The 11,162-nt window shown below is 41.0% G+C and overlaps 1 protein-coding gene across 2 annotated transcripts in view; it reads left to right on the top strand.

The window, feature by feature from the left end:
* Positions 1-11,162, top strand: part of LOC102300736 (contactin-4) — a 180,832-nt gene that overhangs the window by 134,546 nt on the left and 35,124 nt on the right. The window lies entirely within an intron of this gene.

Below are 11,162 nucleotides of genomic sequence, written 5' to 3'. Positions count from 1 at the left end.
CTTTGACTAAGAACTCTCTTTTTGTTCTTACTTTATGGCTTTAAAAAAATATCGAGATATATATCGTATATCGCCATCCAGCTAAAAAATATCGAGATATGAATTTTGGGTCATATCGCCCAGCCCTAGTGCAATAACTAGGAAGTGTTTCACATCACTCTGGTGGCCTTTCTTTCTTTCTATTTTTTTTTCAAGCATCATCAATGAACATTGCAAACAGATTTAAATCTGGACTTTGACTAGGCCACTGCAAAATCCTTTAAACGTCAGGACACAAACTGATTTCCAGACGTTCTCCTTCAGGCTTTCGGGTAGAGATCGTGGTTCTATAAATTACACCTGAAGCACCTGAGCAAGCCCAGACTGTCACGCTACCACCATGTTTGACTGTTACTGTTAAGTAGTTTTACAGGACTGAAACCTTCCAAAAACCTTCCAACTTTTCCTAAAGGTTTTGGGAATTATCAAGAGGTTTTTGTCCAAATGTGACATAAGCCTCCATCGATTTTCTCCAGCATATCCAGTTCAACAGAAATCAGAGTTGTGGGGGAGCAGGCCATCAGTCTGCACACCTACAGTCAATTTAGAATCACCAGTTAACCTAACTACATTCATTTTATTGTATTTACTTTGGTTAATTTTGTCTAATAGTAAAATTAGTTTGATCTGAAACATTTAAGCGTCACGATTGTGGGGAAAAAGTCAGAAATGTGTCTTTACATTGTATAAATGTGTAATTTGTCCAAAACAAAATGACGTAACAACAACAGTCAGTGAAAAAATCAATGTTTTGTGGGTGGGATTCAAAATCACACCAGAAATTTGCATTAAAATTATATAGACTATATACATATATTCTTCATTTAGAACAGCAGTCCCCAACCCCCGGGCCGGTCCGTAAGTGGTTTGATTGAGAGTTGAGGCTCGGGTGTGAAATTTATGGTTTTCAGGGTTTTTACTGGTTTTTATTATATTTTTTAAATTATTTTTATCGTTAACTCGGTTTCCCTGGGTCTTTTCCCGTGTGTTATGAATAAATCTTCTTTTTTTTTTGTACCAGTACTGTTTTTATTTTGTTGTATTTATCCGCGACACATTTGGGGACAAATAATACGATGAAAGCTGTCAAAACAGAATGTTTACTTGTTTTTAAATGCATACTGTATGAGAACCAAATGTGGGAGACGTGGGCATCACCGGGCTTGAAAGACACCTCTTCTGTCCACGTTCGGTGAAGAGTCCGAATAAAAACAGCCATTATTCTTTGAGTTGTGTGTCTCATGGCGCAGTAATTTGTGTTTAACATGTCCAAATTACACTCACCCTTGTCATAAAGGAAATACTTATCAAATCTCAAAGTGGCCACATCCGAGCAGCTTGACACACTAATGCACCAGCGGTTTCAAAGTCAGGCCAATTTACTTTGAGAAATCAAATGCTATTGGGAAATTGGCTCAAATGTCAGCTGCTGCTTCCTCTTACATTTCTTTTTTTATAACAGGTTGCAAACCGAGCTCAGATGTACACTTCAGACGCTCTTTAATTCCGCTTTCTACTTTTGCCAAAGTATTGACACACGCATCGAAGAGCAAGCGTGAAACATGAATCAGTGAGAGTGAGAAATTACTATTGCAGGATGTTCTGTGATTCATTTCATGCCTGGAGCAGAATTGAAATCATCTGCTAGGTATGTTTAGAGAGCTTTAAGTGGCATCTGTGAGTGTCTGAGCTTGTAGGTGAGGGGCCTAGCGCGACACGTTGGAGAGTTAAAAGTGAGACGACGTCGAAGACTTTCCATATGGCCTGGATGTTGATTGGTCCATTAGTCTGCAGGAAGAGAAGCACTTGCTTTAGCTTGATTGGCCAGATTTTATCTGTAGTCATGACCCGCTGCCACTCTGTCCGTCCTGCATATTATATATATCCCTCCTACGCTGGCACAGCAAATAAGCATGGCTGTCACGTAAATGAAGAGATGTCTCGCAGAGTGATCTCCATTTATAGACCCATCTGTTCAGCCAGACGCACTCCAGAAAGAATCAGTGTCAGGAGAACACCAAAACTGCGGAAGAGGCATAGAAGTGAACTTTGCATTAATTTGCTTATCACACATCTTTCCATAATGCGTTTTTTCCACCCCATCTTTTCAAGGATGTTTTAATAAGACACTCATCAAATGTCTCAGGGCTTACGTTTATGAAGACTTGGAATTAATAAGCGCCGCGTGGAAAACAGGTGTATTAATAAAAGTGCTGATTAAATGATCTGTGTGAACGGACAGCCCTCTACTTCTATTTCCGTCTCCTCTTTCTCACGCTGCATGCTGTTATACTTATTAAAAACATTGTTTGTCATGTTTAAATGTCACTTCACATTTTTACTCATTAGATCCGTAATTTCCTCATTTGGCTCTAATGGAACATCTGCTTGTAAAGTGGAGTTCTGACTCTCCGTGGTGGTTAGCGGCGTGAGCGAGACCTGAATGCTGAGAGTTTATGCACCCAGAAGGACTCGTTTCATTACTCTGGCTTCAGGAAAGGTTTACTACCTGACACGGCTGGAGCGGACAGCTGACTGGTGCTTTTCATTTTGCCTTTGCCTACACCTCTCCACCTTGTCTGCAGCTTATAAAAGTCACGCAAAAGAGTGTGGTCCCACTCACATGAGAATGCGAGCAATCCAAGGATTAGTGCTGTGCTGATCCTGGCAGCTGCAGACAACACCCAACACTGTTCAGAGGTGTGTGTGTGTGCCGTGTGACACACATCCGCATAGCAGATTAAATGTTTTATTTATCCAAACATGTCTCAGAGTTGGAGCTGCTCAGGAGGTGGAAATAATCTCATTGGTTGCTTTAAACCTCAGTGGGCAGAATCCTACATTTCCTTTAGAGGCAGTGTCAGGTAAATGTTGAATCAGTAGTTAGAGACATTTACTAACTCAACTGTTTTAATGGTGAATATCATCTTTTTCTTATTATGAAAAAATACATAAAGAGGCTACTATAATATCAAGCCCACACATATGCCGTAATAATAGTTTTCTAACTGTTAGTTACAACATTTCAAGAATCTGTGAATGTTTCTTCTGCCTTGTCTTTCTTCATGATGTCTGTAAACCTTTTCTACTCACTATCCAGGAAGTCACTTCACTGCAGATGACTGTGAATCATTAGTTTGACACATTTATGGCTCTAAGCAGGAGGTGACTGCACCATGTTGGACATGCTGTGATCACGTGCTGAATTTGAACTAGATGAGCATGATTGGCACATTGGTCATTGTGCTCTTAGCACGTGTGGATTATAGGCATGTTGCTATGTTAGCAAATGTTCCTATATGTTGTGCACTATGAGGTTGCATTTTTATAATCTAATGTAATTGTTTAGACACTGTACATTAATTTGATTGAAAGTGTAATGGTCTTTAGGTCAAAAAATTTAAAACAATTATCCAATAAAACCATAGTGCAGCGAGTGTAAGTAGGGACAGGGGGCTTGTTGAGCTATGTTGTGTATGGGACTTTAGTGATAGTATCACACCCCCAGGAGCAGCGCTTGGCTGTGTGGCCAAAGTAGATTACTAGTGTAATATATTCAACAACTCTGTGACAAACTGTATGACGAGAAATGAAGCCAACACAAAAGTGCCATAAATAAATAAATAAATAAACTAGACTTCCCACTTGAACCTAGCTCAAAAAACTACTATAGAGTCTTGTGTTAAAATGAGAAGAAATCAACAAGTTTACAGGCTGTTTAAAACCAGCAGTTTGCTCGTCCCTGAATCGATCCTCTCAACCATCTCTATGTGGTTGCTTTTAGCCTTTGTGACTAGTGTATAGCTTGTGTGCGGCCTAAAGTCAGCCGAGTTTAGCATAAGTTATGCAGATGGTTGGCATTTACATGTTCAGCATTTAACTAAACTCCAAGGAAGAAGGAAGGATGTTTTTCTTATAAAAAAATTTGCTCACTAGCCAAAATTAGTGAAAACCCATGGCGCTAACCAAGTTAGCTAGTTAGCACTAGTTAGCACTAGTGTTGCCCTAGACTATCATCCAAAAAAGTCATTTATGATTCAAGGAAGTAATATATGAGTCAACCTGAATACACAGCAAAGAATATAAGCATTAGTGACACACTGCACACTGCATGGTTAAATTCTTCTTTTTACTATTTAAAAAAAATGTTCATTTTTAGTGTCACTGTGTCTCTTTAAACACTGAAATAAAATATCACTCTGCTGTTACTGCAGTTTACTGCAACTTTAGCATGTGTGCACGTTTCACGCTTTAGAAAGACAAAGAGTAAAATGGACACGGTGGACAAGTGTGTCTATTATACGTTTTCTATGATACTGGGTTGCATCAGCAGCCCAAACACAGTGACTCTACAAATAAACATTTGTTTTAAATAATAAAAGAAGAATTTAACCGTGCAGCGTGTCACTGTTTGCATATTATATGAGCCTCAAATTGTGGCAATTATGTAACAATAATAATAATAATGTACCCGCTTTTATAGAGATTTTTTTTAGTCTCATTAAATATTTGCTTTAGACAACAAGTCACATTTTAACCATACATTCATACAGTGCTTTATTCTGTTTATATACACTTTATTTACTTTATATCTACAGCCAATTTAAAATTGTTAACCTAACATGCATGTCTTTGGACTGGTGGAGGAAGCTGAAGCACTAAAAACGAAACCTGCGCAGATTCAAGGAGAACATATACTCTGCATAAAAAGACCTCAGGTAACCAGAGAACATGAAATCTTGTTAATGAGGTATGATGGTCGCGTACTAACCACTCTACCACCATGCTGCCTAAGATTACAGCATTAGCTGCTCTACTACGCATAAGAACTCGACCGAGAATCAGGTCATTTGCAGGTTCTCCACGAACATACGTGTGAGGCTGACAAAGGCCGACAGTTTTTCATCTGTCCCCCAGTACAGTCACAAACTGTACTCTTTCACCAGTCACACCAGACCGACCAAATATCCACAGCGCTACAGTATCACTGCGTCTGGATTCTGACTTGGAGGCGTTCGGTCACAGCTTTGCATCACTGGCTCCTCAGCCAGGCACATACACCAAATGCCTGTAGTACAATAAAGATTTTCTGGTAACCATGCGCATTCTCCACTGTTGTTTGCCAAACACTTCAAACAGTATTAACCCTAACTCTAATTCTAAAAGACCTTTTTTTATCTTTAACAGCAAAAAAGCACAAAGGGATCCTCTGCCTTTCTTTTATCAAAGTAAAGTTGTTTTATAATCAAATAAAACCAGTCAGTTTTCTTGTACGTTCCCTATATTTTATATAACACTAGCACCGTCGGCCTACGCTCAAATATAAGAACAAGTCTCTGCATTTCATGGATCATGGATTTGTGATAACGCTTCTTTCTCCCTGGGGACATGTTGGCTTTAGTCGCACAATCTTTTGTATGCAACCATCAAACATCAACATCAACGAACGGAGGATGTGAAAACCATGTCTATGCCACTGTCATTGTTAACTGCACGATGGCAGGGGACAGGGGTGAGTGTGTGGTATCTGTATATATTTTTGTTATTCTTGTATCAAAGATGCACAAAAAGCAGTCTGTGCTTCCTGTCCTAAAATAATTCACTGAGACATTTCTTTAAAATGATATGTCTTCATCTTTTTTCTTTTTTTTTAGCATCAATAGCAATCTTAAGAGTTGCTAAGTGTAGCGGCAAGTCATTACGCGTGCTGGTGTGTCTAAATTTCCAGGAATGATGCTTCGGAAGGATTTTGCCAACTTAACTTTTACTGAACTACTGAGCATTACGATATAATGTACGACTGCATTACCATATGTCCGTCATTGTGTGCAGAGAACAAGAACGGAGTTTGGGAGGAAGAAGAGCCATAAAAAGCCAGAGGAGAGGAATTTAACATGCCTCTGATGCCTCTTTGACTCCCTGTAAAGGTGATCGGTGTTGAAGGGCGCTGACTTAATGTTCTTCGGCCCTCGCTTGTCAGTCATGATCACAGGCATTAATTGATTTTGCTGTTGTATTTGGAGACCATCAAAATGATTTGTAGATCAATTTGCCTTGCCGCTATTGTGCCGCTACCTCTCGCGGCCCACAGCATCACTCACAGGCAGAATATATCCTTTAAGTTGTCACTATTTCCCATCACGCAGTGCCATACATTGTCGGTCATCTATCAGTCTGACTCAACATTTGCTTAATTAGCACTTTTTGCTCTTCAGAGCAGGAGGGGGAGGGTTATAAAAGCCGTGCCTGACAAGAATCCCGCTTTTCACTAAACTCAAATAACACTCTGAAGTCCGATAAAGTGAATTCCGAGATGTTTGCCGAGATTAGGTCAGAGCCCTTTTTACCCGTCTGCATCCCATGTACTGCTCGCCGGGATTATTTTTATCTGGAAGACAGTGGCTGATATCATTTTTCAAAGTGAGAATCCGCCAGCGCAGCATGAGTAATCCATCTTGGTTCCTCTGACAATTTCCTGTGGAACATGTGTGTGCTCTTTATTCCTGAAGAGATCCCTCAGCACACGAGTGGAGATGAATATCTCTGGAAGGGGAATAAACCATCGGAGCACTTTGCGATTAAAGGAATCCTCTGGAAGCGCGTACACAACGCCCACCCTGCGGCCCATGCAGATAAACTCCCTTGCCTCGCAGTGCAATTACCAGCACAATCACATCATGTTCCACTGGCGGGAATTAAGATGCTCTCAATGAGGTTGCTTCATTAAGACACCTTCCTATAAAAAATGCACACTTATACACAACATTTATTCTGAGAGGATTCATTTGCACCAATGTCCTCAGACACTACAGTGTTGTGTGTGTGTGTGTGTGTGTATGCGCATAAAGTATGTTTAAGCTGGGAGGTTTTAGTTAGTTTTTAAGGTTTTTTTTAGCACTGATAGTTTAACAGCATTTTCATGGCTCGAATGCTTGGGATTATACGTACCTTTTCTCTTTACTGCTGAACTGCATCCATATTTGATTTTTACTCGTTACTTGGGAAATAGACCCAACAAGCACTTCCCAGGGACAAAACATCCAGTATTCAAATGGCTCAACAAACTTTAGCTAGAACTACTTTATAATGTTGAAAACAGAAGTATAATTCCTGTGCCTGTCAAAAAAAAGCTACACACACAGAAATAAAAAAAGAAATAAAAGAAGAATCCATCCTTGCTGTTGAAGCTATGTGGAAAAAAACTTGGCATTTCCCTGCTTACATTATGGTAATTCACATTGGAGCTGTAGCAGTAGTGTGCATTTCATAGAGTAAGAGATTAATACTTGCACTGCAGCTCAGCACCCCTTTGTCCCCTGGCCACGTTTTTATAAAGCTACAATATTGCCAAAGAAGCTTTAATTCTAACCGGTGCCCTGGAGACAAGTGTCAATACACAGTGAACCAAAAGGAAAGTCTTTCAAGTACTGTCTGCTACTTACTCCACTGGTAATGGAGCTAAATAGGAAAAAATATATACAATCAGCACATAACTCTGCCTCGGGTTGCGTAGAGTGTCTTTGTTGAGACTTGGAGAGCGAGTGCTTATTTTGTGTCCATCATTCTTAATCATTTGCTCTGTCTTAAAGCAAGAGCTCCCTGCAAAGAGCGGTCACAAAGGCGCTTGTTATATTGTTGCTGAGCTTTGAGTGACACCTTCAAAAGATCTCCTGTCAGGCGGGTGTTTTCTACACGATTGATGGTAATTTTGTGGAAGGTACCGTTTTTGGTGGTTTTTTTGTTTGTTTATATAGTTTAAAGACTTGTAGGGTAAACTGGTTGGGTAATTGAGCTGCTTAATAACATCTAACACACACAGAGAGTGATTTGTGCTTTTTGGCAACCTAGCGTTTTATTACGATGAGGCTCAGCACTGACTCAGCAGCACATTTAAGGCACAGCTAACAGGTATATTTCTCTGCTTTCACTCTAGTTTTGTGTGTGTCATCTTTAATGGTGAACAGCATGAAAAGCATGTTACATTTAACACATTGGTTCCTCATTATGCAGCACTGTAGTAAGAAGTCATGTTTGTCGTTTAGTACTCTATGTTAGGCCTATGGTCACTGGATTATTGAGCTGAATCTAAACTTAAATAATCACGATACATTCATTTTTCCTGCTTTTTTAGAGAAACTGGACCTTTCTCTCTAACTGTGCACAAATGTGTTCATTTTTCATTCATTTCTTCCACCTTCTGACAATAGTCACATGTTACATTCAAAGCACAACCTCTGGGACTGAAAAATGAAGCCACATGTAATTGCCAAAAAATACCCTTCTTCTAATGACCACTGGTTTCAAACATGAGTCAGTCCCGATTGCCTCCCATGTCAAAATGCTTAACTTTATATGCATTAAAAAGCATGTTTACAGCCTCAGTTTCCCAATTATGATGTGAAAATTCTTTCTGGATACTGAACAAAAACCTCAAGAGTGAAGGTGTCATATTCGACCTGGAGCCAGGTCGTCACGGAAACTCTGAGAAGTCAGCTGTGAGACGAGTGTACAGGAAGTGCAACTACAAAAATATTTAGCTTACACAGTCTCATCAAATGTCCCCTTCCTAGCGGTTCATGTCCTGCTCGATGCACGGTCCGCTGTTTTGCACTCCTTCCTCCACTTCATCTTCCAGAGCATCTTCCAGTGTGACGTTTGCAGCCTTCATGTCATTTTTGATTCATCCAGTGCTGTTTTGGTCTTTGCCGTGTCCTGTTGCCACCCAGGTCGTGTCATGTGAGACCCAGTGGCTACCTCAGCATCTTCATCTCCATTGTGTGAAGAACTTGCTTATGCTTGGTAGTCGCTGGCTAGCACTGCGACCTGTAGAATGCCACTGGGAGCACAATCGACTTGTAGACTTTCGCCTTGAGGTAGATTGGCATCCTCTTGTCGCACAGGACTCCAGTGACCTGACGCCACTTCATCCACGCTGCGTTCACACAGGCTCTGGAGTCTGGTAGGGTTTTGCAGTCCGAGGTGACGAGGGACCCGAGATATTTGAATTGGGTGACTTTGATCAGTGGCTCGCCATCAATGGTGATGGCACCGTCGTTCTGGGGGACACTTTCGAGACTGTCTCATCAAAAATATTGCACCAAAATGAATTCACCCATCACCGGTCCCCAAAATTGTGTTTGAAGTCCTTTGGTTGGAAATTATAGCACAGCCATTATTTTGTTGTTACCTTTAAAGGGATTGCTTCAATGATAAAACACCATTAAAACGTTAATAAGGCAGCTTGGACTGCTATCAGTCTGTTTCCATTTTGCAAACGAAGAGGATCAAGCTGGAAATTACATGGAGTCTGTTTGTGATAATATAGCGGTTAATTGTGGTAAGTCTGCAGAAATTGCATGTACATACACAGATATTCATATTAACTACTTCCTTTCAAGTTCAGAGAGATGTCTAGAACCGCACAGATCGGGAACAGAATTTAAAATAATTCCCCCAGGAACAATGAGGCAGTTTAACAGCGGAGTGAAATGGGTCCTCAGCAACCTGCTTTTATATGCCAATGTAACTGGAATACAACCAGCTGACAGACAGTTACGTCTGGCCCACTGCTGCAAAGGCATGCACTGCAAATGAGCTTCGCTCATCAGTGCAGACTTCACTCACACTGATTCGAACATGTTGGTAATTTTTCTGCATTTAGAAATTTGACTGCAGTTATTTTCAGACCTTCACCAATCTGTCTGTAAGTGGTTGTTGTCGGTCTGAGTCACACGGAAACTGCTTGGAGACAAGTTGCATCCCACCAGGTGACCTGAGCAATCATCTTGATTGATCGACAGTTGTCGCTGCATTGAAACTAAAGCAGTGATTTCTTTTTGGTTCTTCTACACCAGCCTGTTTTGGATATAGACTTTTTTAACTTACACCACACCAGTACCAGTTGATGTTTATTTAATGGATATCACTATTTCACTGATATTCATCCAACAGCTTCCAATGGGCTCTTACTCAGTCAGTTGCCACGGGCCTATGGCTTATGTAGCTAAAGAAAAGATAGAAAAACAAATGTCGAGGTTGAGTAGTCATAGACAAACTGCTGCTATTTCATCAAAGTTTGTCTGACACCGTGTTTGGCATATTTGTTGATGCTATTTATGTGGGCACAGCTTCACATTTTAAAGCTGTACCCACCACAAAGTTAATCATCTTTTGTCCATCTGCTAATGCTTTGATCATTTGCTGCAGCTAATGATCCATGCGACAAGGTGAGAGTCAGTGGTACAGGTCTGACTAGGGGAAAAAATCAATATCAATTACACCTATATCGGAGAATTGTCAAAACTAAATGCCCAGGTGTCCCTGTCTCACCAGTGTCTGCCAATAGCTTTGACTGTAATTTTTTTTTTTTTTTTAAAGCGCATACCTGCTTTATCTCTAATTGACCATTAACCTTGATGCATGCAGCGTCACGAGAAAATAGAAGGCAAGTTTGTTTAGTCACAATGCTGCATGAAGCATCTGAGAAGGCTTTTTTTCTGCAGTCGCACCGCATTCGGTGAGTTTTAGCATCCAGGGTGTGCGCTCCACAGCTGGGCTTGATTTATGCCACTGACAAGGCCGTTTCTCTCCAGCACAGCACACTGTGGGGAAGCTCAAGAGAGACAGCCTTTCAATTTATCTCAGACGGCCCCTCCCCCGGCCCGCACTTCAGGGTTTTTAAAGCAGTCGAGAGCATAGATCAACACCTGAAGTTAGGTCCCACCCCCTTATCCCAGCTCAGAGGATACGGTGACCTCGCCTCCTTCTTGGCACCCTCACCACATTACAGCTTCTGGCCTCCAGCGCTGTTAGTGATGCTGACGCTTTGATATAATTATGATTAGAAACGCTTCCTGCAGGTAGGTCGACGATGGCCGGCGCAGGTCGGAAATAGTAACACGAGAACACCTCACCTTATCTGTGAGTTTACCACGGAAGGCAAACACAATATCAAACACATCCCCCGCAGTACTGTTTTTTTACCCCTCCACACTTTCCACATTGAGTTAACTGGTATTTGGAAGTGAATGGCTGCCGAGGTAGTGAGTTGAGCACGCTGTTTGTGCTCTCAGGCAGTAATCTTTGTGTACAAAAGGCTTTAGCTGAGACTAATTATTTGGTGA

Source organism: Haplochromis burtoni, unplaced genomic scaffold (assembly GCF_018398535.1).
Source record: "Haplochromis burtoni strain Fernald_Lab_line unplaced genomic scaffold, NCSU_Asbu1 Contig_97, whole genome shotgun sequence".
Taxonomy (NCBI): Eukaryota; Metazoa; Chordata; class Actinopteri; order Cichliformes; family Cichlidae; genus Haplochromis; species Haplochromis burtoni.
This window is presented reverse-complemented; position numbering and strand designations above follow the sequence as displayed.